Raw genomic sequence first — 26,298 nt, forward strand, 5'->3', positions numbered from 1 at the left:
TCCAGAAAACTGCCATTGCTCTTCTCCCCTGAACCTTTATTTATATATTAGAATTTTTAACAAATGAATATTTAAAAACTTCAAAGCAGATTTTATTTTATTTTTATTTTTTTAACAAAATGTTTTATTATCAAATAAAAACTTTGTATAAAAGCATTACAGATCTAAAGTTCTATTTATATTTATTGATCCAAGGTCCAATTATGATCTAACACTGAATGGAAACAGCAACAGGTTGCACATGCAAAGTAAAATGGACAAACACTTAGATTCCACCTCTATTATTAATTATTTTATGATTAATGCAAATGGGGGAGGGGGAGACGACACACGACATCTGTCCAGAAACTAAAGTGGCAGGAGGTCAAGTTAACAAACTGGAAAATCACCCATCTCCAAAAAGGCATTTCTCATTGTTCTAAAAGTGCTTAAAAACTGAACACGAACTTGTGCCTAGCTTATTGTTTCTTCAAGAAAGCAAAAACTGCAACTTTTAGACTAATATTAGCATCAATTTTCCATGGAAATGATCAAGAATTTATTTTAAATACTTTACATTTATGAATGGAAATGAACTTGACAAACTACCATTATACTGAGGTTTTAGACCATGAATTCAGACCAGCCTACTTCTGAAGCCTCGCCATTGGGGGTCCCTAGGGTGTCATTTCTACAATGACTGCCAGGCAGAGCTCTGCCCACAATCCTTCAGGTTGTGACGGTGGGAGCCCAATGCACCACCCATCCTTAGAGTGGGAAAAATCAACAACTAAATCTCAGCAATGACAACTTGTGCACTAAACACAACATACAGAATATTCTCATGAAAGGTGTCCAAAGTAACATACCCCACTTTCCAACAATTACCTCACCCCTCCACATGATTTTAAGAACTTTTCACCTTGACTCTGTTAAAACGTCAACTAGTGTGACAATCGTACCCACTGTTTTGTATAGACAAGTTAGAGGGCTGGTATCAATAGATGTATTTAGTTAACGCCACTACTGTGTTTCTAAGTGCTTCGTTTGATATGTCAATTCCAGAGCTATTTCATCACCAATTAAATCCAACATGCTTTCACAAGACTGTCATTTAAAAAGAATTCAAAAACTAGGTGGAGAGAGACTCACTTGTAAAAAGAGGGAGATAAGGTGGCGCAAGGGGCAGGGAAAAGCAGAGGAGAAATGGCAAGAGGGCGAAGCATAGCTAGCAATAGGCCTCTACGATGCTGGGAAACACTTCTAATGATAGTAACTTGATCTGAGTTTCCTACAAAGCAGACTGACCATAAGAATTCTTAACTCAGATTTCCACCACAGAACAAAACTGCAAACTTCAACAAGGAAGACTGGCACAGTGGAAGGCAGGTAGTAGATCTTCCAAGTATTATGCTTGCATCTCAAACTCCTGCTTCAAACTTTCCAAGTAAGCATGTACATTCCCAAAGCCATGGTATTTGGCTAAGTACACAAGGACCCTGGTCGCACACCGCCCATCTCGCTAACGCCAGAAACTGCAATTGCAGATCCCTCGACAGGTGGGCAATGCCGCTTTGGATCCAGCAGAGCATCCTTGACCTCTACTCCATAACGGTTTCGAAGGCAGGGACCGCAGAACTGGCCTCAGACACCCTAGCACTCGGTTTCTAAAGTTTGTTTTGGTATCAATGGCTTTCTGGCGGCACGGATGACAAGTAGATCCCAATGAATGGCTGTATATCTTCTCTCAAGAATTGTTGCAGATGTCGTCCAACTCCTCCTCTGTAATTTCTTCCACCGGGCGAATTACATGCGGAAGGGTCATGGATCCGGGATGGCGACCTCTGCACACATCATCTTCGTTCATGTAGCCGTCCATGGTTTTCCTCTTCCTCACCAACATGTAATTATCCTCCTTCTCTTCCTCCTCCTCCTCTGTGGATAGAGCGCAAAGGGACCCAAGGATCCGGGACCTTGACCTAGTCAGAGGTCGTGCTCTGCGGTCAGGGTTTCTCCTAGAAGCAACACCTGGGAAGATGCGCCTTCGGGGTGTCTTCGATTGCGAACTGCGGTGTGGGAGGGACTGCTGTCCAGGGAATGAGCCCGGGAAGCTTTCTAATTCTGACATGAGTTTTGCAAGCATTGAATCAAAGCTGATTTTAAAAGATACCTATGAACACTGCAGTAATGCGGTCTTCCATGAAGGTGTATTGAAACTCAGTAAGTTTAAAGAATTCATTGTTTTTCTTAAATTTATTTTACAGAGGAGAAACTGTGGTTTGATATGTAAGGAACTTTCTCAGGCCTACACAATTATTAAATTATTTTTGTACTATGGCTATTTAATTGCAGAACTATGTAATCATAATGTTAAAATTTTCTCTTTGGATGTGATTCATTAGCCTGGATGTGAAGCTGTGCTTATAATAGCAATAAGAATGGGAAAGAACTAGATGAATGCAAATGGTGTGAGAAAGGACTAATCAACATCTCTTATTAGTGAGATTGAGGAGAGCGTTAGATGGTGGGTCTGTGACTATTTAAAATTTTTCTAAATTAGGTAAATAGAAGAAAAGTAGCATCTAATGACAGAACCTTCAAAATCTGATACAGAACTTAAAACTAAGTAATTATGAGTTAGTTTTCACTTTTCTTGAGTTTAGAATGATAATGGCTCTCTGGGTCACAATAGATGGCCCTTCAATTGAAGATACAATCCAGTAGGCTTTTGCATTTTCTCTATAAATTAAAGCTACGATATTTACTGAGCTGTCTGATAAGGAGTACACAGAGATATACCAGAAGCATAACAATAAGCCACATTGGCACACTGCTGGAGGAAATAACAGTTATAGAGAAACTTAATAAAACTTCATTTCCAGTCATCTGATACTTTTTTTTTTTTCTTCTTTCACCATCTTCGGATATAGCTAGTTTGTCACTCTGGCCAGCCCTGTGTCCTCTTTTCCTCTCATGAAACCCCAATGCTTTTTTTAATTTTTAAATAAAAACTTTCTTCAAAGCAAATAACTTCATCTCTGTCTGCTACCTGAATGTTTTTATGTGAATTATTGTCTGTTTTGCCCCGAATCACTGGCTGACTGCCAGTCCCACCCTTTACAGTATAAAGCACCGCCAGGCACCTGGCGCCACTCCACTAAAAGCGGCTCTTGAGTGAAGTTTTCTTTTCTCATCTCTGATTTCTCTATGAGTTCAACATTTTCTCTAAGTTTGGTGCACATTTCATCATATAATACTCAACTTTAATATACTCATTTAATATGAAAAGGTTACTATTTTATATTCAGTCATCTATGAAGTGTAATTATTCTGGCTATGTACCTCTCTAACAGCAAAACACAAGTAATCCTGAAAAACTGTGGTGTGATCTTGGAACAAAGAGAAGATAAAATCAAGTGAAGCATATTTGCATAGAAACATCTCAAGGATAACTTCTGTTATCTCAAACAAAGCATCCAACCTTGATCATTTGTACTGATTTTCTCCTTTAAATGATTTATTCAGGCATCTGTATTTTTGAAATAGTATCTGATGTACTTGCAAATAATTATTTTCCAGTAAAAAAATTTATGATACTTAGGGCTGTCTTTAGCCATGGTACAAACACAGGGAATCTGAAGATGCAATACCATGCCAGTCTTTGAAATATCTGTGAAATAATGTATTTTGAAACACAGCTCTGGAGTAGTTATGGATATATATGAAAAACCATTATGTGATGTTGACCTACAACTCTGGTGTCCACATTAATTTTTTTGTCATTATATTCATATTCGTTGCTTGAAGTATAACCAGAGAGAACTGCATTATATTACTTATTTACTTCCGAGCATCCAATGTCAGAGCTTTGTTTTTAATTCTGCCATCATCCTGGCAAGAACTCCTGAGGCAAGCTCTTCTAAAGACTGCCCTGAGCATGACTTAATCAATTTATGATCACATTAGTATCTCAGAAAGAAGGAATATCTTAAATTACAACTTATATTACTAAATCTTCTGTCAAAATCTATACTAAAATTCTGGGGTTTGAAACAGGTGTTCAGAGAGGAGGAAGAATTTTATCAGCTTGCAACTCGTGGTCTCCCATAACTCATTGTTCAGCGTTCACCCACTGGATGCTAACTTCCATATAGAGTTGACCCTTGAAAAATGGTTTGAATTGTGCAGATCCACAGACATAAGAATTTTTTTTCAATTAATACATTTCATGCTTCAATGTACAGATTTCACATCCATGGATTCAACCAGCAAAAGATAGAAGACAGTATTTTCACATTCTCAACTACAGATTCTCAATTACTTATCAAAAATACTATTTTTGATCTACGGTTGGTTGACTCTGCAGATAAAAATAGCCAAACTGACTGTAGAGTCAGAAGCTTTTATACCCAGCTTTTCTGCTCTGCCTGGTTGGCCACTCTTATCTCCACATGTTGTTCAAGGGGCAACTGTACTTTCAAATTATATCATCCAGCTTTTCTGGTAGCTGCTGAGAAAACTAGATCCCATTTGACAGCAGCTGAGACCTCCAACTTATAACAGTACAATCTGTTCAGTCTAGTAGTGCACACGTGTGGGTCCCAAGCATATCACATGTCTTTTCATGCTTTACATATGACAGGGAAGCTTCTGGTATTTAATTAAGAAGTAGCTGGTATATAAAGCATGAGTTCAGTCATTATTGGGTTATTCTATAAATATGGGAGCAGCCATAGTCCTGGGTACTGTCGGGTAAGCCTTTCATGAAAGTAGTGTTGAAACTCCAACCATTTCTTCAAAGAAATAGAAATTTTTTGTGTGGCTTACCCAAATGTGGATGATAACAGAGGATATCAGCAGCAAAAGATAGAACACTATGGCAAAGTGAATCCAAGGAAGTGCGTAAACTGGGTTACCTTTGACAATGTGAAGGATAAGAGAAAAAGGTGCTGCAAGAGGCTTAAGTGAATGATGCAGAGCCAAAATTTCAAAATCACTTTGGACATATAGATGAGGGGTAGCTTTCAGAAACATTTTCTAGGTAGATTCCAATTAATTAATGTGGAGAGTTGACTGAGAGGAAAAGTCAAATTTGAGTGTAATTCCTTTGCTTGAACTACTACATAGCATAAATTACTGAGACCAAGATGGTAGGAAATATGAAATACCTAGCTTTAAGCATGATGCATTTGAGAGTTTTGTGTTTTTTATAGTGAAATAAAGAAGACAAAGATGAAGTGATATTTTTGAAATAAAAGTTAAGGAAGAAGAGTTTTAAGAATATATATATTATATGTGCATATATAATGCATATATAGACATTGAATATATATATTATATATGCATTATGTATATAATACATGTATATTATGTGTACACATAATTTGTGTGTGTGTGTGTGTGTGTGTGTGTGTGTATGCATTGACTTACAGTATAGACTAAATGGTTTTGGAAAGTCCATCAATGGTCCCGAAGGAAAGAAACAGTGAAGCATGACTCTAGTGTCACTCTGGAAACAACATGCTTGGATCTGAAAGCCAAAATGCAGACTTAATTAGCCATGTGCACAAAAGTTACTTAATATTTTTAAGCTTCAAAGGAAAACCATATTTAAGTTGGACTAAAAGAAATTGAATATATAGATTTTTTTTCTGATGACAAACACTGGACATAGTTTAGGAGCTGAGGAGTGTGAATTAAGACTTAAACAATGATGGATATGAGCCATTTTAGATTTTAAGAGAAAAAAATGATCTGTAAATCTTGTGTTTTTGTGGGCATAAACAAAGATATTACTACTCATAATACGGATAAACATCATGAGTTGAAACTTGATGGTCTCAAGGCAAATACTGCTGGTGAAGCTGCATCTGTACTGATGGTACATGGTTGATGAGCCTATTACCTTGAGCATTCCAAAATCTGTGTGTCCCCCCCCGCCACATTTCTGTCTCTGACTTAAAACACAAAATTTGGATTTACTATGCCATACTTCTGTATTTTCTGATTGGTTTCCCATGGTTTTATTTTAAAATTAATTAATCACATGATTATAATTATGCCATAATAGTCTTCCAAGTCACATTTTATGTTAAAAGAATAATTTAAACTGGAAACTAATTTTATATACCTAATATTTACAATTACATTGCTTAAAGATAAAAACACAGTTTAACTACTAGAAAATTGCTTCCAAACTTGTCTTGATAAATTTACTCTGTAAAACAATGATAAAACATATGACTCAAGATACTAAATAGCTCCCTCTTTGTATTCAATGAAATTATTTAAAATATGGGGAAAAACTACATAATTAAATGTAAATTTTAAACTGAAAAATATCTTTATTTACATTTAAAATATTTCATTTGCTTTTTCCAGTTCTATAACCCTATTCCCATCTTCCCATTTATCTTTTAAAAATAAGCTACAGACAAAAGAAGTAAAATTAAGGGTGGTGGCCCAACTTAGAAATTTGCTGCTGAGGTAATTGTCCATGTTATAGACTTATCTTCTTCCTCTGGATATATGTAATTAATGACTTCATTTATGTGATAAAAATACCTAGCTTCATAAAATGAATTTTATAAAATTAAAATTATTACATATCTTCCAATGCTTACAATAATATATAAAATCAAACTTCTTATCAGCATTGTGAATTAAATACAAAAAAGTAGAGCAACCATTTTCTGAAACTGTCACAGATAACTTTGAACTTTTAGCAATGGTTTTCTTGTCCATAAAATAATTAAAACTTTTATGAAAAGTGATCATCATACTTTGCAAACATCCTCCTTGATTGCAAAACGTACTTTAAAACTTTAGTATGTTTTCCTATCTCTACAATTAAATTGACAATGTAAAACGCATGGCATGTGTTTAAGGCATGAACGAAAGAAAGACAAAATTATAGTAGCTGGTCATATTAATCTGATTTTAGCCTCATTTCTATATCCTTAATTGCTTTTGAAAAATAAGTGAATTTTAATTTTTTCATGAAAATTAGACCTTCGAATTACATATTTAACACTTTCATAAGGGCATGGATACATTGGTTATCTTTTTATTTTGAGTTAAATCCTTCCTTTATACTTTATTTGGAAATCAGAAAACAGACTTTCAAATCTCCTAACAACTTTGGAATGATGCATATCTTATTAAAGTTTATATCTCATTGACCAAAAACATATAGTTAATATGCATATGTTTAATTTTCCCTTTTAAGTTAAAATTGTTTCTTTCATTTTAAATTACATGCTTATTTTTAAAATGCATTGTATGTCTTTAAAAATTAAATTAATAGTACTTGTGGTCGTGTATCCAAAAGATGCTGGGCTATTTTCTATCTTTCTTTTCAACCTTCCTTAAAACACATGTAATTAATACTAAGATTTAATAATAGGTGCTATTTCAAATTATATTATGTTGAACAATAAGTAAGAGCCAAGTAATGAGCATGCTAACAATAGTCCTTAATTGAGGTAACAATTACTTTGTGCTAACTCTACATGTGCCATTCACATTGACAACATCGTGACAAAACAAACAACATTGACAAAATAAACTTACTGACACTTAATCCTACAATAAATGGCATGTGTACTATTTGCAACAGAAGCTGGTATGAATTCTCCAAAATTGTATGTACTAAGAAATGGTAGTTTTACCTGGATATATTTTTGTAGCACAAAAGTGTGAATTTCTGTTGTTAATGGTTGCCAGACTTTATAAAATGTGAAACTTAATAAAACAATGATAATGGTCCATTCTTTTTCACCTGTTGTGGTCTTTCTATGATTTTGGCAGTAAGTTCTTGATTTCTGCCTTGCCGATCTTGATTGGTAAGTTTCTGAAGTTATATTCACTAAGCCACATCTATCCAGTACTTTAATTAAGAGCACATACATGGACAGAACTCCAACACACAAATCTTAGTTCATAACACACATACACACACACAAACACAAACCACTATATTGGTGGTGAAATAGAGGTACAACAGATTCTGTAAGGTTTCTGTTTTGGGTTTCCATAATTGCCTGTAAGCTCCAAACTCAGAAAGCTCTACTCTGCTTTGTGTGCTTGGGTTACAACTCTAGAAAGCACATTCCTGCTTTGCCAGCTGATTCCTTACCAATCTTTATCTAAAGGGCATTAAACTACTCGACTGAAGCCAGAAAAAGAAACTTGCTCTTATTTGCTCCCAGTGGTCTGCCTATGTACTTTCTTTTCCTTTGGATGCTACCTTATCAGAGCTTATTTCACCCCTGCAGAGGCAGTTTCTTCCTGGCGCAGTGGCTGTATTCAGTTTTCAAATTTTTCATCACTGTCAAACCAGTCTTTTTGAAACCCTTTCCTCTGCCTGAGTTGCCAGACCCAGCCTGCCAGCATGCCCCCTCCTCACTTCAAAGAGTGTCCTGGGTTCCAGCCTATGATGCCCTTGCTCTGAGATCCAAGGCACATGAGTAAGAGCCAAGCAATACAACTCGCTCAAAGGTGTAAGTTTCAGGTTGGAAGAGCCTCCCTCTAATTTTTACTGATTCTATTTTTTCCTGTTGTTTCTCTAGTCTTAAGTATGATAGCTGCTTCCTCAATTGCTACCTCTCTGATACCTTAGCATTCTCTTACTGACTTTTCAGTTAACAATTTTATGTTTAGCAAACAATTCCTAATATAAAATTGCTCTGTTGAAGAAGAGCGTTGTATGTTTTCTGATTGGACCTTAAATGATACTGAAATTGATATCAGAAGGCGTTCCAGGAAATAGACTCTCAAAGATGGGATTTTGTAATTTTACAATGTCCATTAGTTTGAACATAATGCTGATCTCTTCAACAATGGAAAATAGGATGCTAGTAATCATGTTATTCATTGGCATCATAATTAATCATATTATCACCTATGATAGATTTTGAAAAACATCTCTTGATGTAAGTGTTTTGACAGCCAAGTTGCTACTAGAGTTGACTGTTAGGTAATTACCATTACAAATACCTTTGTGTAGGGTAGATTTTTCTGAGTACAGGAAAGTGCTTATATAAAAAAAGGTGACAAACTCATGCCTTTAAATTCTAATCTCCGTGATAGTCAATAAGAGAAGGTTTAAGGCAGCCATTAAAATTATTTATTTCTTATAACTATAAGGTCACTAGACTGAAAATCAGACACAGAATGTAATTGTGTAGGTTACAGAGTTACAATGTAAGTTTCATAGCCTCACCACAGGCCTTATGTGAGAAGGTTAAAGCTTCAGTGGAAAGGAGTAAAAGCCTGAACCAAGGCTTGGGGATATCTGGTTGGACTGAGACACAGCTAATAATTGTAGTTTGTCATCTTGTTGCTGAGGAGGCTGGCCTTTCTGTGCTTGCAGTTACCTCACCCGAGAAAGCTGAATTGAAAGGAGATGTTTGTTTGTTTTTTTTTCCTGACACATCCAGTAACCATTTATTTACACTAACCATCAGCTAGGGTGAGAGTTCTCTGCTCCAGGGGTCTAGGTACAGAGTTTGACCTGAAAGGAAATCATTTATATACATTGAAAGAATCATAAGATATTTATAATTTATATCAACAAAAATCTGAAAGATATGCATGGGAATGGATTGTAAGGGTATTAAACCAAAGAGGATGGAATATAACAAAGGATCTGCTTAAATGGATTGGTATGGGTACATCAGAGATTCTAGATTACCTTATGTAACTGAAAGGACTTAATTTATTTGGTTGGTTGAGTCAAATTGACAATCGGCTGTGCCCTAGGATAATGATGTTGAGATGCCTGAACTCTCCTGGCATAATGTAGTGAAAGCGGCAACAACTCATCTGCAGACGGAGACTTTGGAATGGGTTTGTCATATGGAAGCTGCATGCCCACCCTGCCCACTGCTTCTCCCTAGAGGTCCTAGAGGACACTCTTTTCAATGAGACATTGAGAAATACATGAAATGCATTAATGACAGCCTCCTCAAGTAGTTCTGTGTGGCTTTCCTATCTCGTCTTTTATAATTAAGAAAATGCCATTAAGATGCGCTCCCTGACTAATAAGATCCCAGACGAGTAAAGATCAAATGGCAGGACTTACCTACTGCTTCTGTCAGAATTCCGTGATGAGAGGAAATCACACCAGTAATTTGAACAGATAATATAATATAATATAATATAATATAATATAATATATAATATATAAATAATCATTAACTAGTAAAAGGGATTAACTGCTAGGGAGTAAAAAGAATGCTGAGGAATTCAGAAATGGAAGCTATAGGGAGGAGACCCAGCTGGCAAGCAGAGTTGAAACTCACCGGGTAGCTGCACACGTGGGGTTTGCCCCTGAAACTGGCTAGGAAGCTGCCCTCTGTGATACCGATTGAGCTTGCTGGGAAGTCACCCATTATGGGATCTATCAGATACACTGGAAAGCTGGCTGAAATTCTAACACTCACTGGGAAACTTACTGTTCAAGTGGATTAAGACAGAATGTTGGCCCAGTAAGGTAAAGGCAAACTACTCCTGATAGTCCTTTTAAACTGTTATGGAGAAATTTACATTGACTAGGTGAATATCAATACCAGAGACATTTGATTTTTTCCAGGGAAAAGACTATATAGATGATAAAGATATATATAGATGATAGCAGCTGCAATCAGAGTTGCCATCTGGTTTATTTGCAGCTGTCTTCAATCAATGATCTAAGATTCACCTGACTCCCGTATAGGCCAAAGTGATGAGTATAATGTGGCTACGATATTATGCTCTTCCTAGGCAGGGTAAGATCTAGGTGCTTTCATGAAGCCTTTGCAACATGAGTCAGGAAGCCAATTTGGATAATCTTTAACTGTGTTAACTTAAATAAGGTCTCTAATCTTCAGACATAGAGTTTTTTTCTTTTTTCTGTAACACGATACAAACAATAGGCTTCCTGCCTTCTATTTAATACGTTCCAAGGCATACCATGATCAAGAAGGTGTCACGAAATATCCTTTTCATCTTTGCTTTGTTTTTGTGGTTAATTAATGCTTCCTTGTTTTCTTTGGCAGATATGTGTTACAACTTTGATAGTCAGGGATTCTGTCATCCTCAGTGACATCAGAGAACCCATCTGAGTGATGGGATCACATATATAGTCATCCTTGGCCTCTAGAGGACAGAAACCATAGACTGGTTCAAGGATCAGGAATTCCCTCAGTAATTTTTTACTCAAAATCTTAATGAAAGAAAATCTTTGGATCTTCTAGGAGGATCTAGTTTGAGAATAGATGTGTAGTTTGTGTGTGATGAATCTATTTCAACAGTTCTATATCCTGGAACATTTGGATTCTTTTTTCCATATCATGTTGAGAAACTCAATCTCATTAAATACTGACCTCCCGTGAGTTCAAGTTTCAAGCATCAAACCAAGTGGATTATTAAAGGCAATGCTGATTGCACAAGATAGCACATTATATGTTAGTGATCTCTAGTAAGTTTGCTCAAGTTAATAAATTTGGCTTGATCTAGGAATATATATTTACCTCTTTTCACTGATGCTCTTGGAATCTACTTTCATATATATTCTCAATGTTTTGCTGATATGTACACCTTACATTCCTTTGGTGTGTAATGAATACAAACATAAAAGTATATATGTTTATGCATATGTACATAAACACATGCATGTATACTTATCTTGTAATTCTTTTAATGTGTAAGCTATTTCCTTCCAGGTCATGGTATATACCTGATCACTAGGAACAACCTGAGACTTCACCCTAGTTACGGCAACAAAGGGTGGTAATTGTGATTCTTGAGGAGAATGGGTTTAATCTGCAAGGTGTCTGCCCTAGGTTTTGATATCACTCAGGTTACAAGAAAAGGTAAGTTAGTTTACTCAGACATAGGAGGGAAATCTATTTTCACTAGTAATAGAAGCTGGTAGTGACTTGAGGGTTCCAGATTTTTAGTTTCATTTGGGTCCAAATAGTTGTCCCATTTAAAATGTTAGAATCTCATGGACAATGATGTGGAGATTGACTGTGGGTATGGGGCGGGCTGGGTGGGAGGGCAGAAAGGAGGAAACTAGGGACAACTGTAATAACATGAACAATTAAATTTTTACATAAAAATAAAGGCAAAAATAAAATGTTAGAATCTCAACTTTTACCATTTAGGGTCCTTTCACATGAGAAACATGATGAGCCTTTGACTTCAATCCACACAATTTAACTTGGTATTTCTTTGTAACATCAGTCATGTGGCTACAAAGGAAAAAAAAAGAGATTATTTTAAGACTGTCACAGAAATTCTCTGATTTTCAGATCACTTCTTGAGCTGAGAGTTTAATTAACCAAGCTTGTCATTTTTTTTCTTCTCCTTTTTTTTTTTACTTGTAAGAGCCCACTGCACTCAGGAGATTTTATTCACACAATAGGACTTTTTTTTTTGTCATCTTACTGCCACAATAATCATGTACAGTGGGTACTTTGGATCCCAAGGTGTTGCTTCAGTAGACAATTCATCAAAATTAACCATAGGTAATAGATTGATTAATTGTGATGCCATTGCATGACATGGATTTTTATCATCCTACTTCCCATTTATCAGAACTCAGCATTGCAATCAAGAATAATGACACAACCAAATCAATCCTCAAAACTCATCTTTGCACATCTCTTTCCCTGGACCATTCCTGATGCCAGTTTTGTGTTAGTCAATGTCCATTCAGTAAATGGAAATCATACAGTAATCTTAATAGGGAAAATTTAATATAGAGAATACATAAACTAGTAATACCTAGTAGAGATTAGCTACTAACAGGCTCTTCCTTCAAACAATGCAAAAATAGCAAAAACAGAGAACAGTTACTTCCACAAAGACTGAGGCAGAGTATCAAAGAAGCAAATTTGCAAAAGAGCCCCTCTGAGTTTGAAATCCAAACCCCATTGAAGAATGTGGGGCTGTGGTCCACTGAACTATGGATAAATCCATTGAAGTGATACAGGCAGAGGGGAGAAATTGCTTGCAGAGGACAGGAGACAATTTACTAAGGATCTGGCCACTGGAATTTTGCTGAGACTTTGCTGAGAAGTTGCCACAGAGGTCCTGCCTAAACTCACAGAGAATTATCTCATTATTGTGCCTGTACACTCAGTGGTATGCCATCGGGGATACCAGCAGAACTCACTGAATTTGCTACACCGTGACGGCAAGCAAATACATATTCTACATTTATCAATGGCTACCTATGTGATACTTTAATGTATCCTTCTTGCTTTTATTGCTGTCATGTTAACAACTTTATACTTCATTAACTATTCCCCATATGAGATTTTCTCTTTCAGCTGCTGGTGTTATTTCAGTCTCTGGACTGGACTGACTGATAAGAGGATTCTTACCAATTCTAGGACTTCAGTAGTTGCCAAATCTAATAAATGTATATAACATTGATGAATTAGACTTTACCAAAAATTGTTCACATGAAAATGTACTATTTGCCATTTTCAGAGAATGATAATCAATTCACTTTTATGATTTATATACTATAGACACATTCTTTGATGCATATGGACAGATTCCTTGTCTATACAGAGTCTGGAGCACACTCAAAACCCTGTGTCTGAGGCACATAATTAGGTACATAATGTAACTCTTGTATAAATGTCTTAGCGGCGTGTTAATGTGTTGATAATATACTAGAAACAGGTTGACAATTGGCATGTGATAAATATTAATGTAAAGTAGTTCATTGTATTTATTATTTATCAAATAATTTTGTAATAATATCTGTATCAATGCAGTGTGGCCCAGTTTTAGAGGCTAATATAAGAGTAACTAAAGGGAACAGTAGAAGAAAACATTGGAATGTTGTTTCACTCTGTTTTCCAAATAAGTAGTAATCATTCTACATTATTTTAGAAATATTTTCATGGGTCCTATATTTTATTTGCTATATTTTAGTGTCTTTTAACATATAACACAGGTAGCCAGAGATGGAACTCACTTAAGGCAGTATATTATCTATAGTGCCCTATAGATAATCAGGTTAGATTTCAGCCACTCTGTTATTTGTTTGTAAAAATATCTCAATTTTCTTCTTCAAATTTAGATTTTCAAAGGATTATAAAAAATTTCTGGGGAGAAATTTAATCGCTATTGATTAGGAATTAAATTTACAATGGAGTTACATCCTGATAAAGCCATTGCAAATTGGAAGTACCATATGTTGAAATGCATTTAGTATGTCTAACCTACTGAACATCACAGTTTAGTCTAGTCTACCTTAAGCATGCTCAGAACACTTACATTAGAATAAAGTTGGGCAATAATCTTGAGTTTCATTTTCAGAATAATTGTCTTCCTTTTCTCACTAGAATCAGGAGACACAAATGAGTATCTTGTAGACACTGTGAAATAAAAAAACATAAAACACCATATACTTTCCCCACCAAATGCTGGCAATAAAGTACACTGTACAATATCAGTTGTTTATCTCTTGCATGACTAACTGGCCCAGCATCATGACAGAATATTATACCATATATCAGTAGCTCAGAAAAAAACACAAATTTAAGGTACATTTTCTGCTGAATACATATTGCTTTTGCACCAAAGTAAGGTTGAAAAATCATAAATGAAACCATCATGAGTCAGGAACTATGTGTACATACATAGAAGAATCCTGTATGGAGCTATTGTTCTCCTTGACCTTTCCCATACCTTTTTGCTCTTTTTGTGATCAACATCCTATGTATTTTGGCTTTATGTTCTCTCTAAGGCTGCTGTGAATGTGCTCTACAAATATTAGGTTTTTAAATATTAAATATTTACTGCTCCAATTTGAAATAGGATATTTATTATAAAATAGATTATTAAGAGCTAAAGTAACTCACACTCTTAAAACATCCTTTCCACCCAAGATGGTTGATTTAGTCCATCTCTCTCATGAGCAATTGGTTCAGGAAGGTACTTAAAAGCCAACTTTCGGTTAATTGTATGAATAAGCTCATCCTGCCCCAAGTATTCTGGAGAAAGTATCTATTCTTTTAATTCAGCTACAAGATGATAGTTGTATCAAAATGTGAAGACTGAAACTTCCAGTTAGTTGTTGCGAGTCTAAAATGAAGTCAGGCCAATGACAGCACAGCAAAGCGCCGGGGCTCTGGGAAGACTTAGGCATCTAAAATGGTGGAGTTCAAGAAAATCTACAGGAGGCATTGTGAAATCCATCTAAGTAGTTAGCTCTGCTGCACTTACACAGGGAGGGCATCACTATGCCATCAGGTGCTAGCAATAATTCAGGATTTAGTGAGGCTTCATTCCCTTGGCTCTTCTCTAGAGTCTGAAGTATGAGTGAGAAGGAATCCCCTTTTGAGATTTTCCATTTGTGAGGAAGAATACGCACAATATGTGTATCTGCCTGCAAGTTCCCTCCTCTTCTGTAGTTCACATTAGGTACTCTTTAAAATAAGACAAAGCTTTAAAATTATAAGAATAATCTAATATTAAAAGTATGATTTACTATGACAGAAGCTTCCATTTTTGCTGCTTTTATGTTTAGTTCTTTATTGACTTCATTTTTGCAGTCCATTTCTTTGACTGTTGTTAAGTTGCTTTCGATATCCACAAAGTCAGCACGACGCAGTGGGGCAGACGATGAGCAGTGGTACTAGATTGCCCAAGTTTTAATCCTAGATCCATGCTTGCCAACTGCGGGACACAGACAAATTACCTACATTTTCTGCTTCTTGGTTTCCTCAGCTGTATAGTTAGACATAATCATACCTATATCATAGGAGTAAGCAATAAATTTAGATCATTTCTTGGCATGTAGTCTTGGCTATTACTATCATAATGTGCTTGTTAGTTCAGCGTCTAATTTATCTCATCTTCAATTTATTTAAAAAGAAAAGTCTTCTTTAATTTTGTTGGACTCATAAAGAATCATGTAGTTCTTTCTATTTTTAATGAACAATTATTTGGGATATTTTATTTCTTTCAACTAATTTTGTACTATCTACAGAAAAAATTGCTTTATAATGACTGATTTTAATAGAATTATTTAATTTAGTCTAATTATTAAAAAATTTGTGGGGTCAGAGTGTGGCTCACCCTTTCTTTCTTTGTGTGTGTGTGTGTGTGTGTGTGTTTATTTATTTATTTATTATGCAGTGTTTCAGAAAACATTATGATATCCATTGTGCCTTCAGGGCTGGAGTCATGTCTTCATCCACTGACCCATTCATTTCTTCTCTTTTTTAAAAAGGTTGTACCTACTTATTTTTAAAGAGGGGAAGGGAGGGAGGAGGAGAGTGAGAGAAACATCAAGGTGTGATTGACTCTAGAGTGGCCCCTACTGGGGACCTGGCCTGCAACCCAGACATGTGCCTTGACTGGGAATTGAACCGGCAGCCCTGTGGTTTGCACACTGGCACTCAATCCACTGAGCCACACCAGACAGGGCCATTTTCCCCTCTTAAATATGAAGTCTGCCCAGCTCACCACCAAGTATGTGATGGAATATTTCTGTGGTTGTTTAGCACTTATCCTTTTTGTTTTTCTTCTCTTGTCTTGCATTTCTCCTGACTGGTTGATGCCAGACAACATATTTACGATGATTTTTATTTAGTTGATTTGCGGCTCTTTAGTATAAAGAAGAACTTAGAGGTACTCAAACTTTGCCCCTTTCATTTACCTATATAATGCCAGTCAAAATAAGGGAATGCTATTTTTTTATTTACTTTTTTTTATTTTGGAGATAATAATGTACTGTGTGGGTCAATGACATAAGTTTAAATCTCTCTCTCTATGTACCTATCTATCTATCTATCAATTATCTATCTGTGTATCCATCGTCTTCATAATCAGTACAAATAGTGTGATAACTAAATTTGTCATTGTGTATAGCACTCTGATGGTTCCTTATTCTTCTGATTTTTCTTCCCTCACTTTTCTTTCCTTCTTCTACCTTTCTCTCTCCCTCTCTTTCTTCCTTACTTCTTTCCTTCTTTCTTTCTTTCTCTCTCTCTTTTTCTCTTTCTCTTTCTTACTCTCTTCTTTCCTTCCTTTCTTTATTTTTTTAATTTTATTTTAATTTATTTTTTCAAATACATTTGTCTCTGCTTACCCCCCACCACTTTCCCTTGCCCTCTCCCTCCTTCCCTCCCTCAGCTCTTCCCCTTTGGTTTTGTCCATGAGTCCTTGCTATATGTTCCTTGACTTTCCCCTTCCCTTCCTTTTCCCCGTCCCCCCTCCCTCCTTCCCTCTTGTCTCAGTTGATTTTTTTTCCTTTCAGTGTTGCTGGTCTTATTTTCCTTGCATCTTTGTATTGTTGGTTAGGTTCCCCTCATAGGTGAGATCATATGGTATTTGTCTTTTGCCCCCTGGCTTATTTCGCTTGGCATAATGTTCTCCAGTTCCATCCATGCTGTCACGAAGTTTAGTAGTTCTTTTTTTCTTTCTGCTATGTAGTATTCCATTGTGTATATGTACCATAATTTTTTAATCCAATCATCTACTGATGGGCGTTTGGGTTGCTTCCAACACTTGGCTATTGTCAATTGTGCTGCTATGAACATTGGGGTGCATAGGTTCTTTTGTATTGGTGTTTTGGTGTTCTTAGGGTATAGTCCCAGCAGGGGAATCACTGGATCAAAAGGCAGTTCCATTTTCAGTTTTTTGAGGAAATTCCACACTGCTTTCCACAGTGGCTGCACCAGTCTGCATTCCCACCAACAGTGGACTAGGGTTCCCTTTTCTCCACAGCCTCGCCAGCACCTGTTGTTTGTGGATCTGTTTATGATGGCCATTCTGACTGGTGTGAGGTGGTACCTCATGGTAGTTTTGATCTGCATTTCTCTGATGGCTAGTGATGCTGAGCATCCTTTCAAATGCCTCTGGGCCCTCTGTATCTCTTCCTTCGAAAAGCGTCTGCCCAGGTCCTTTGCCCATTTTTTGATTGGGTCATTTGTCTTCTTGGAGTGGAGTCGAGTGAGTTCTTTATATATCTTGGAGATCAAACCTCTATCTGATGTATCCTTAGCGAATATATTTTCCCATAGGGTTGGCTCCCTTTTCATTTTGCTGATGTTTTCTTTAGCCATGCAGAAGCTTCTTATTTTGATGAGGTCCCACTTGTTTCTTCTTTCCTTTATGTCCCTTGCTTTAGGAGACATATCAGTGAAAAAATTGCTGCGTGGGATATCTGAGAGTTTCCTGCCAATGTTCTCCTCTAGGACTTTGATGGTGTTGCGACTTATATTTAAGTCTTTTATCCATCTTGAGTTTATTTTTGTGTATGGTGTAAGCTGATGATGCAATTTCAATTTTTTGCATGTAGCCGTCCAGCTCTCCCAACGCCATTTTTTGAAGAGGTTATTATTGCTCCATTTTATGCTTCTGCCCCCTTTGTCAAATATTAGATGCCCATATAGATCTGGGCTAATTTCTGGGCTTTCTATTCTGTTCCACTGGTCTATGGGTCTGTTCTTGTGCCAGTACCAAATTGTTTTGAGTATAGCAGCTTTGTAGTAGAGTTTGATGTCCAGTATTGTGATACCTCCTACTTTGCTTTTCTTTCTCAAAATTGTTGCGGCTATTCGGGGTCGTTTATGGTTCCATATAGATTTTTGAAATGTCTGTTCTATTTCTGTGAAATATGTCATTGGTATCTTAATAGGGATTGCGTTGAATCTATAAATTGCTTTGAGTAGTATGGACATTTTGATGATATTAATTCTTCCAATCCATGAGCACGGTATATGCTTCCATTTATTTGTGTCTTCCTTAATTTCTTTTTTCAATGTTGTATAGTTTTCTGCGTACAGGTCTTTTACGTCTTTGGTTAAATTTATGCCTAGGTACTTTATTTCTCTTCTTGCTATATTGAATGGTATTTTTTTTCTGATTTATTCTTCTATTGCGTTGCTGGTGTACAAAAATGCCTTTGATTTCTGAATGTTGACTTTGTATCCTGCTGTTTTGCCAAGTTCACTTATTAGGTTGAGGAGTTTTTTGGTAGAGTCTACAGGGTTCTCTATGGACACTATCATGTCATCTGCAAACAATGATAGCTTTACTTCCTCCTTTCCTATTTGGATGCCTTTTATCTCTTTCTCTTGTCTGACTGCTGTGGCTAGGACTTCCAATATGATGTTGAAAAGAAGCGGTGAGAGCAGACATCCTTGTCGTGTTCCCGATCTTAGTGGGAAAGTTTTCAGTGTTTGCCCATTGAGTATGATGTTGGCTGTAGGTTTTTCATATATGGCCTTTATTACGTTGAGGAATGCCCCATTTATTCCCTTTTTGCTGAGTGTTTTGATCATAAATGGGTGCTGTACCTTATCAAATGCTTTTTCTGCATCTATCGAGATGATCATGTGGTTTTTGACTTTTCTTTTATTTATGTGATGTATCACGTTTACGGATTTGCATATATTGAACCATCCCTGCATGCCTGGGACGAATCCCACTTGATCATGGTGGATAATCTTTTTAATGTATTGCTGGATGAGGTTTGCCAATATTTTGTTGAGGATTTTAGCATCTATGTTCATCAGCGAAATTGGCCTGTAGTTTTCTTTCTTTGTAGGGTCTTTATCTGGTTTTGGGGTCAGGGTGATGCTGGCCTCATAAAAAGAGTCTGGGAGTCTTCCCTCCTCTTGGATTTTTTTATAGTCTGAGAAGGACAGGGGTTAGCTCTTTCTTAAATGTTTTGTAAAATTCTCCTGTGAAACAGTCTGGCCCTGGGCTATTGCGTTGGGAGTTTCTTGATTACTGCTTCAATTTCCCCAGCTGTTTTCGGTCTGTTCAAGCTTTCTGTTTCTTCCTCCTTCAGTGTTGGAAGATTCTACTTTTCTAAAAATTTGTCCATTTCATCAAGATTTTCAAATTTCTTGGCATATAATTGTTCAGAGTAGATTCTTACAATCCTTTGTATTTCTGTGGTATCTGTTGTTATTTCTCCTCTTTCATTTCTGATATTATTAACTTGGGTCCTCTCCCTTTTATTCTTGATGAGTCTGTTTAAAGGCTTGTCAATTTTATTTATCTTTTCAAAGAACCAGCTTCTGGATTGGTTGATCCTCAGAATTGTTCTTTTTGTCTCGATGTCATTCAGTTCTGCTCTATTCTTGACTATTTCCTTCCTTCTACTTGCTCTGGGATTTATTGGTTGTTGTTTCTCCAATTCTTGAAGTTGTAGTGTTAGGTCTTTTATTTAAAATGTTTCTACCTTTTATAGGTAAGCCTGTATTGCTATGAAATTCCCTCTCAGGACAGCCTTTGCTGTGTCCCATAGGTTTTGGACTGTTGTCTGTTCATTTTCATTTGTTTCCCGAAATTTTTTGATGTCTTCTCTTATCTCATTGTTGACCCATTCATTGTTTAATAGTCTACTGTTCAGTCTCCATGAGTTTGCAAGATTTTGAAGTTTTTTTTTCAGGTTGATTTCCAGTTTCAATCCCTTTTGGTCTGAGAAAAAGTTTGGTATTATTTCAATTTTCCTGAATTTGCTGCGGTTTGCTTTGTGTCCTATCATGTGGTCTATCTTTGAAAAACTGCCATGAGCATTTGAAAAGAATGTGTATTTTTCTTCTTTGGGATATAAGGTTCTATATATGTCAGTTAAGTCTCTTTGATTCAGTGTGTCATTCAGCACCACAATATGCTTATTAATGTTTTGTTGGGAAGATCTGTCCATTTTTGGCACTGGGGTGTTGAAATCCGCTACGATCAGTGTGTTGCTGTCTATATCTTTTTTGAAGTCATCCAACAATTTCTTATATACTTGGGGGCTCCTATATTGGGAGCATATAAGTTTACAATATTGATGTTTTCTTGATAGATTCTTCCTTTAAATATTATAAAGTGCCCCTCTGGGTCTCTCTTTATGGCCTTTGTTTTGAAATCTACTTTGTCTGATACAAGTATGGCAACGCCAGCCTTTTTCTCATGCCCATTTGCTTGGAATATGTTTTTCCATCCCTTTACTTTCAGTCTGTGTAGGTCTTTGGCTCTGCGGTGGGTCTCTTGTAGGCAGCATATGTGTGAGTCATGTTTTCTTATCCATTCAGCTACCCTGTGTCTTTTGATTGGGGCATTTAGTCCATTCACATTGAGAGATATTACTGATAGAAATTTACTCATATTTTCTCTTTGTACCTGTGTTCCTCTCTCTCTAATTCTTTTCCTTCATCTGCTTAAACCAGTCCCCTTAGCATATCTTGGAGTGCTGGTTTGGTAGAGATGTATTCTTTTAGTCTTCTCTTGTCTGGGAAACTCTGTATTTCCCCTTCTATTTTAATTGAGAGCCTAGCTGGGTAGAGCAGCCTTGGCTGTAGGCCCTTGCTTTTCATGGCTTGAAATGTTTGTTGCCATTCCCTTCTGGCTTGTAGTGTTTCTGTTGAGAAGTCAGCTCCTAGGCGTATCGGGGCCCACTTGTATTTTACTTCTCCTTCTCCCTTGCTGCCTTGAGGATTCTCTCTTTGTCTTTGACATTTGCCATTTTAATGATGATGTGTCTTGGAGTGGACCTCTTTGAGTCCCTCTTGAGTGGGATCCTCTGTGCCTCCTGGATCCATGAGAACCTTTCTGTCCTCAAATTAGGGAAATTTTCCATCATTACTTTTTCGAAGAGGTTCTCTATCCCTTGCTCCTCTTCTTCTCCTTCTGGCATCCCTATTATACGGATATTATTGCATTTCAGGTTGTCCTGCATTTCCCTAAATGCCTCTTCTTTCTTTTTGAGTCTTTTTTCCGTTTCTTGTTCTTTCTGGGAGCTTCTTTCTACCTTATCCTCCATCTCTCTGATTCGATCCTTGGCTTCATCCAGCCTGCTTTGGATTCCTTCTACTGTGTTCTTCAATTCAGAAATGGTATTCTTCATATCCTCTTGTGTCTTCTTGATAGTTTCTATGTCCTTTTCCAGGCTGATATAGTTTGCTGTAAGATCCTGATAGTTTCTCTGCAGTTTCTCATAGTTATCTTTGAGCTGGCTGAGCTCATTGAGCTTTCTTAAACAATTGTTTTGAATTCAATATCCGATAGTTCCCTTGCCTCTATTTCATTGAGCTCTCTCTGTGGGGAGTCCCCTTTTCCACTCATTTGAGGGGAACTTCTTTTTCTTCCCATTTTTGTGAGAGTCTGTTAAGTATTTTTGTCCTTTACTTTTTTTTCTAGGCCTGCCTCTGATGATGTCAGTTGTTGACCTTATAGGACCTTGGGTTGTTTGTTTGAGCCTTCCAGGAGTCTACTGTCTGTGTCTGACTCCTGCTTGGGGCAGCTCTGTGACCCCTTCGGTCAGGGCTGGGCTATTTTTTGGGATCTCTCTGCACTCTCACGCAGGTTTCTTGAGCGCACTCCCGGCGGCCGCAGGATCCCCCACCTGCCTGGGCATGCATGTGCTTGCTCCAGACCAGGGGGCTTATTCGCGACATTGCGTACTCATCTGGCCCCCCTGGCCGGCGAGCTCCGCAGCACTGGTCAGTTTAAGGTCTTCTATTGTGTGTTTCCCCCGCTTTTGGCTCCTTGGGTGTGTTGCTTGCCCTCGCCAAATGGGGACTATGGAAATGGGAGGAAGTCAGCTCCAGGACTCTCTGGTTAATCCTGTCTCAGGTCTGTCCTCCAGGGACTCTGGGCAGCTCTACTAATTTTGTGGGCCGCTCCGCAATCGCGGCGGGGAGGTCAATTTACGCCTGCCCTTGCCCCTCTGTGCACTCCCTAGCAGGCCGTATGGGTGCCAGTCTGTGGGAGGCCTTGCTGTCCGGTGCAAGCGTTTGCCAGCCCGCGCGGGTCACACACAGGCTCGCCAACCCTCGCCGGTCACTCAGCGCAAGTGTGCGCGCCTGCACTGGGTGTTTTTGGGGTGTCTATGTGTGCTTTTCGGGTTTTAGCTCTTTGGGGGTGTGGCCTCTTCCCGCGCAATGGAGACTACGGCAAGGAGAAGGAGTCGGGACTCCCTGGTTCCTCCTCCCATTCTTTCCCCAACGCCTCCATTTCCAGACTCTCCTCAGGGCCTCTGGGCAGTTCTGTGACCCCTTTGGCCAAGGATCCACCCCCTGTGCGGCCTGCGTTTCAATCGCAGGCAGTCAGGTTCATGCGTGCCCCGCTTCTGCCTCTTTGGGGTCATGCCTTTCCAGCCCACAATGGAGACTACAGAACGGGGAGGGAGTCAGGACTCCCTGGTTCCTCCTCCCGTTCTTTCCCCAACGTCTCTGTCTCCAGCCAGTCTGCACTCAGCCCCGCAGCTCACCTGCACAAGCTGCGTGCGGAGCACACAAAAGGCAGGTTAATTGATTCCCTTATGCCTGAGTGAGATGGTAGCTGCAGAGTGGGAGGTGCGTTATCACCCGGGCTGCACCGGCCACCATGTCAGTTCTCTTCACAAAGTTTTCCTCACCAGTCTTTTCCCAGGCACCAGCCCACCCTGCTGCCGCCTCTACCCAGAGATCAAGGAGGGTGGCTGCCGCTGCAACTTTTGCATTGGCCCTTTAAATGTCTCTTTGCATCCCCAGCCACCTGTCTCTGACTGAGAGCGCCCCTAAGCTTTTCGGGGTTGCGTTTTGTCTGTATTTTCTTGGTTTTAGCTGCTGTAGTTTAGAGGTCCCTGTTTATGATTCAGACCCCGTTCTTCTCGGGGGGGACGCTAACTGGCCGTTTCAATGTCCCTCTGGTGCTAGTGCCCATGGGCACCCAGCCCACCCTCTCAAGCCTCCACTGCACTTCTCACCCATTGGGATTTGTGAGAATCGAATCCACTGTCCGCGGCTCCAAGGCTCCTCTCCCACTATCGTTCCATTGTTTTCCAGGTGATTACTCCACTATTTAGTTGCAATTCCAGTTTGGTCTTGGGAGGAGGTCAGTGTGATTCCCATTCACTCCTCCACCATCTTCTCTCCTCACATCTCCTTCCTTCCTTTCTTTTAAGGGAGGATTTTATGACTTGAATTGTGTTTCTCTCCAAAATTATATATTGGAGCATTAACTCCCAGCACCTCAGAATGTGTCCTGTTTGTTCCAGATGTAAAGATGAAGTTATAAAGGAGTAGGGTGGGACCCTAACCTGATATGGCTGCTGTTATTGTGAAAAGAATGCCATATGAAGATAGAAACACAGGTAGCAGAACTTTCAAAGACAGAGAACTAGAGTGACATTTCTATAAACCAAAAAACACAAAAGATTGCCAGTAAATCACCAGAAGGCAGGAAAAAACAAGGTAGAATTTCTCTATAGGTTTCAGGGGGAACATGGCTCTGCTGACACTTCGATTTCAGACTTCTGGCCGCCAGAACTGGGAGATGGACTTCTGCTGTTTCAGCCGCCCAGTTTGTGATGCTTTGTTTTGGAAGCCCTAGAAACCTTATACAGAGAGACAGAGTAGAAATTTTCTGTCACCTCCAACTATGGGTTCCTGGGTCCTTAAAACTAAAAAATTAAAGGTGCATTTATATAGTAGTATCAAAATTCTACTTATTTTATAGTTAATGACTATTAGAAATATATTCATTTAACTAGAATATAATTATTAACTATTTTAAAAACATCATACATCTTTTCACCTAACATCATTTTTTTCTTTGTTTTCCCAATATGCCTTTAAATTTTCCGTTGGAGTATACAAATTCAAAGTTTTAATGTATAAATATGTAAAGTTTTATTTTAACACTCTGAAATATGTGAAGCTTCATAAAGACAGATCAAACCTCACAAAACTGTTGGTAACTGCCAATATTTTTCATCTTTATTGAAGTTGGGAAAAACATAATTAGCACTTTATGCTTTAAAAGCTAAGCTGGGTCCTCATTTGACATTGTGCCAGCCAGTAGATAAACACAACTTCAGAAATTAATTTTCATAAAAACCTGAGTGTGGGTATAAATTTTGAGCAGGCTGGTGTTAGTATTAATCTGTCAGTACAGCTGTGCCACACGGTCCCAATTCAACTTCAAACCCTGACATTAGCACTTATTACTGAAGTTGTTTCAATGTGTTTTTAAAATCACATTAAACAGATGTAATGTTAAATCAACTTATTCTAACAATTCTAGCATCTTTACATATGAACATAACACCTACTGTAATCTTGAAATCTAAGCTCCTTCTTACCAGTTGATAGCCCTCAAGTGTAAAAATTAAGCAGGATTTAATTACAGCTTACATAATCATATTTCCTTACAGGTAGAACTTTAAACATACTTACGAGGATTCCAAATGTCTAGTTACTTTTTATAAGATTACCTATTTTTTTTCTTATTTTTCCATTGTTGATGGAGACGTATGACATTATAAACCTTTGACTCGTTTGTAGAACCAGTCATAAACCTGAAAATCTTGAACCACTTCTTGAGAGTTCCTTAAAGATCTTTTATTATGATAGGTTGATGAAATCTAGATCCACTGAGCCTGAAAACAGACAATTAATTTTCAATGTAATATTTGCCAGAATGCTCCTTTTAGGCCAGACCATTGTGTTTCATCTGGCACACAAATGTCAGGTTTTCTTGAACTGACCCTAGTTCACTTGGTTCCCAATCCACATTATATAAAAATACCTGGCATAAATTATTACTTCATTAAATGTATATCAATATTATATAGCAAGTAAGTTATTTTTCACATTTCACTTCAAATCAGGAAAAATTTACTGCCATGTGATAAATTCCATCACTTCTTTTCCCTCTTTTAATCCACTATTCAGGGGACCCTCTTCTTTTTATTTAATCATTTTCCTTCAAATACCTGCATTAGCTGGATTAAATTTAAATTAATTATTAAAACATTGCTATTTTTGTATTCCTTATATTTTGTATTGAAATTCTCCATTTTCCAAAGACATACAAATATGAACCTACATATAATGTCTTTCAGTTGCGTAACATTTGTTAATCCTCCCATATAGTTGTCACTTTTCTGGGACATGAGTAAACAGCAACTCTCCAACTAGGCAAGAAATAGGATCATTTATGACTCACATTTCCAAAAGTCCATACTTGCTGTCATGTACTATTTCCACAAGCTGTCATCTTCAAAAAAACATTATCCTCCCCGACCAGTCTGGTGGTATGAGTTTAGAACACAGTACAATTAGTTTCAGTGACAAATCTGAGACCAATTGGCGCAATATGCAAGGACTTCAAATTCTCACTTTTTAGTAATAACTGAGTATTTTACATAAATCTTTTGGGAAATAAAATAAACTTCAACTCAGAAACTGCATGAAACATTTCAGATTGTTTAAAAGCTTCCGGACCTTCAGAATTGATTTGCATTCTTAAAATGGGGATGAATTTAGTTTAGGGATTGCATATTTTGTCAATCTTGTTTTTAAGCAGCCAATTGTTTTTCAG

The 26,298-nt window shown here is 37.6% G+C and overlaps 1 pseudogene; it reads right to left on the bottom strand.

Annotated features, from left to right (window-relative positions):
• Positions 1-1,387: 1,387 nt before the first annotated feature.
• On the bottom strand, positions 1,388-2,175 carry LOC129065438 (cell division cycle-associated protein 7-like; annotated as a pseudogene).
• Positions 2,176-26,298: the final 24,123 nt, after the last annotated feature.

Source organism: Pteronotus mesoamericanus, unplaced genomic scaffold (genome assembly GCF_021234165.1).
Source record: "Pteronotus mesoamericanus isolate MK-2021 breed Mesoamerican mustached bat unplaced genomic scaffold, CSHL_Meso_final contig_179, whole genome shotgun sequence".
NCBI lineage: Eukaryota > Metazoa > Chordata > Mammalia > Chiroptera > Mormoopidae > Pteronotus > Pteronotus mesoamericanus.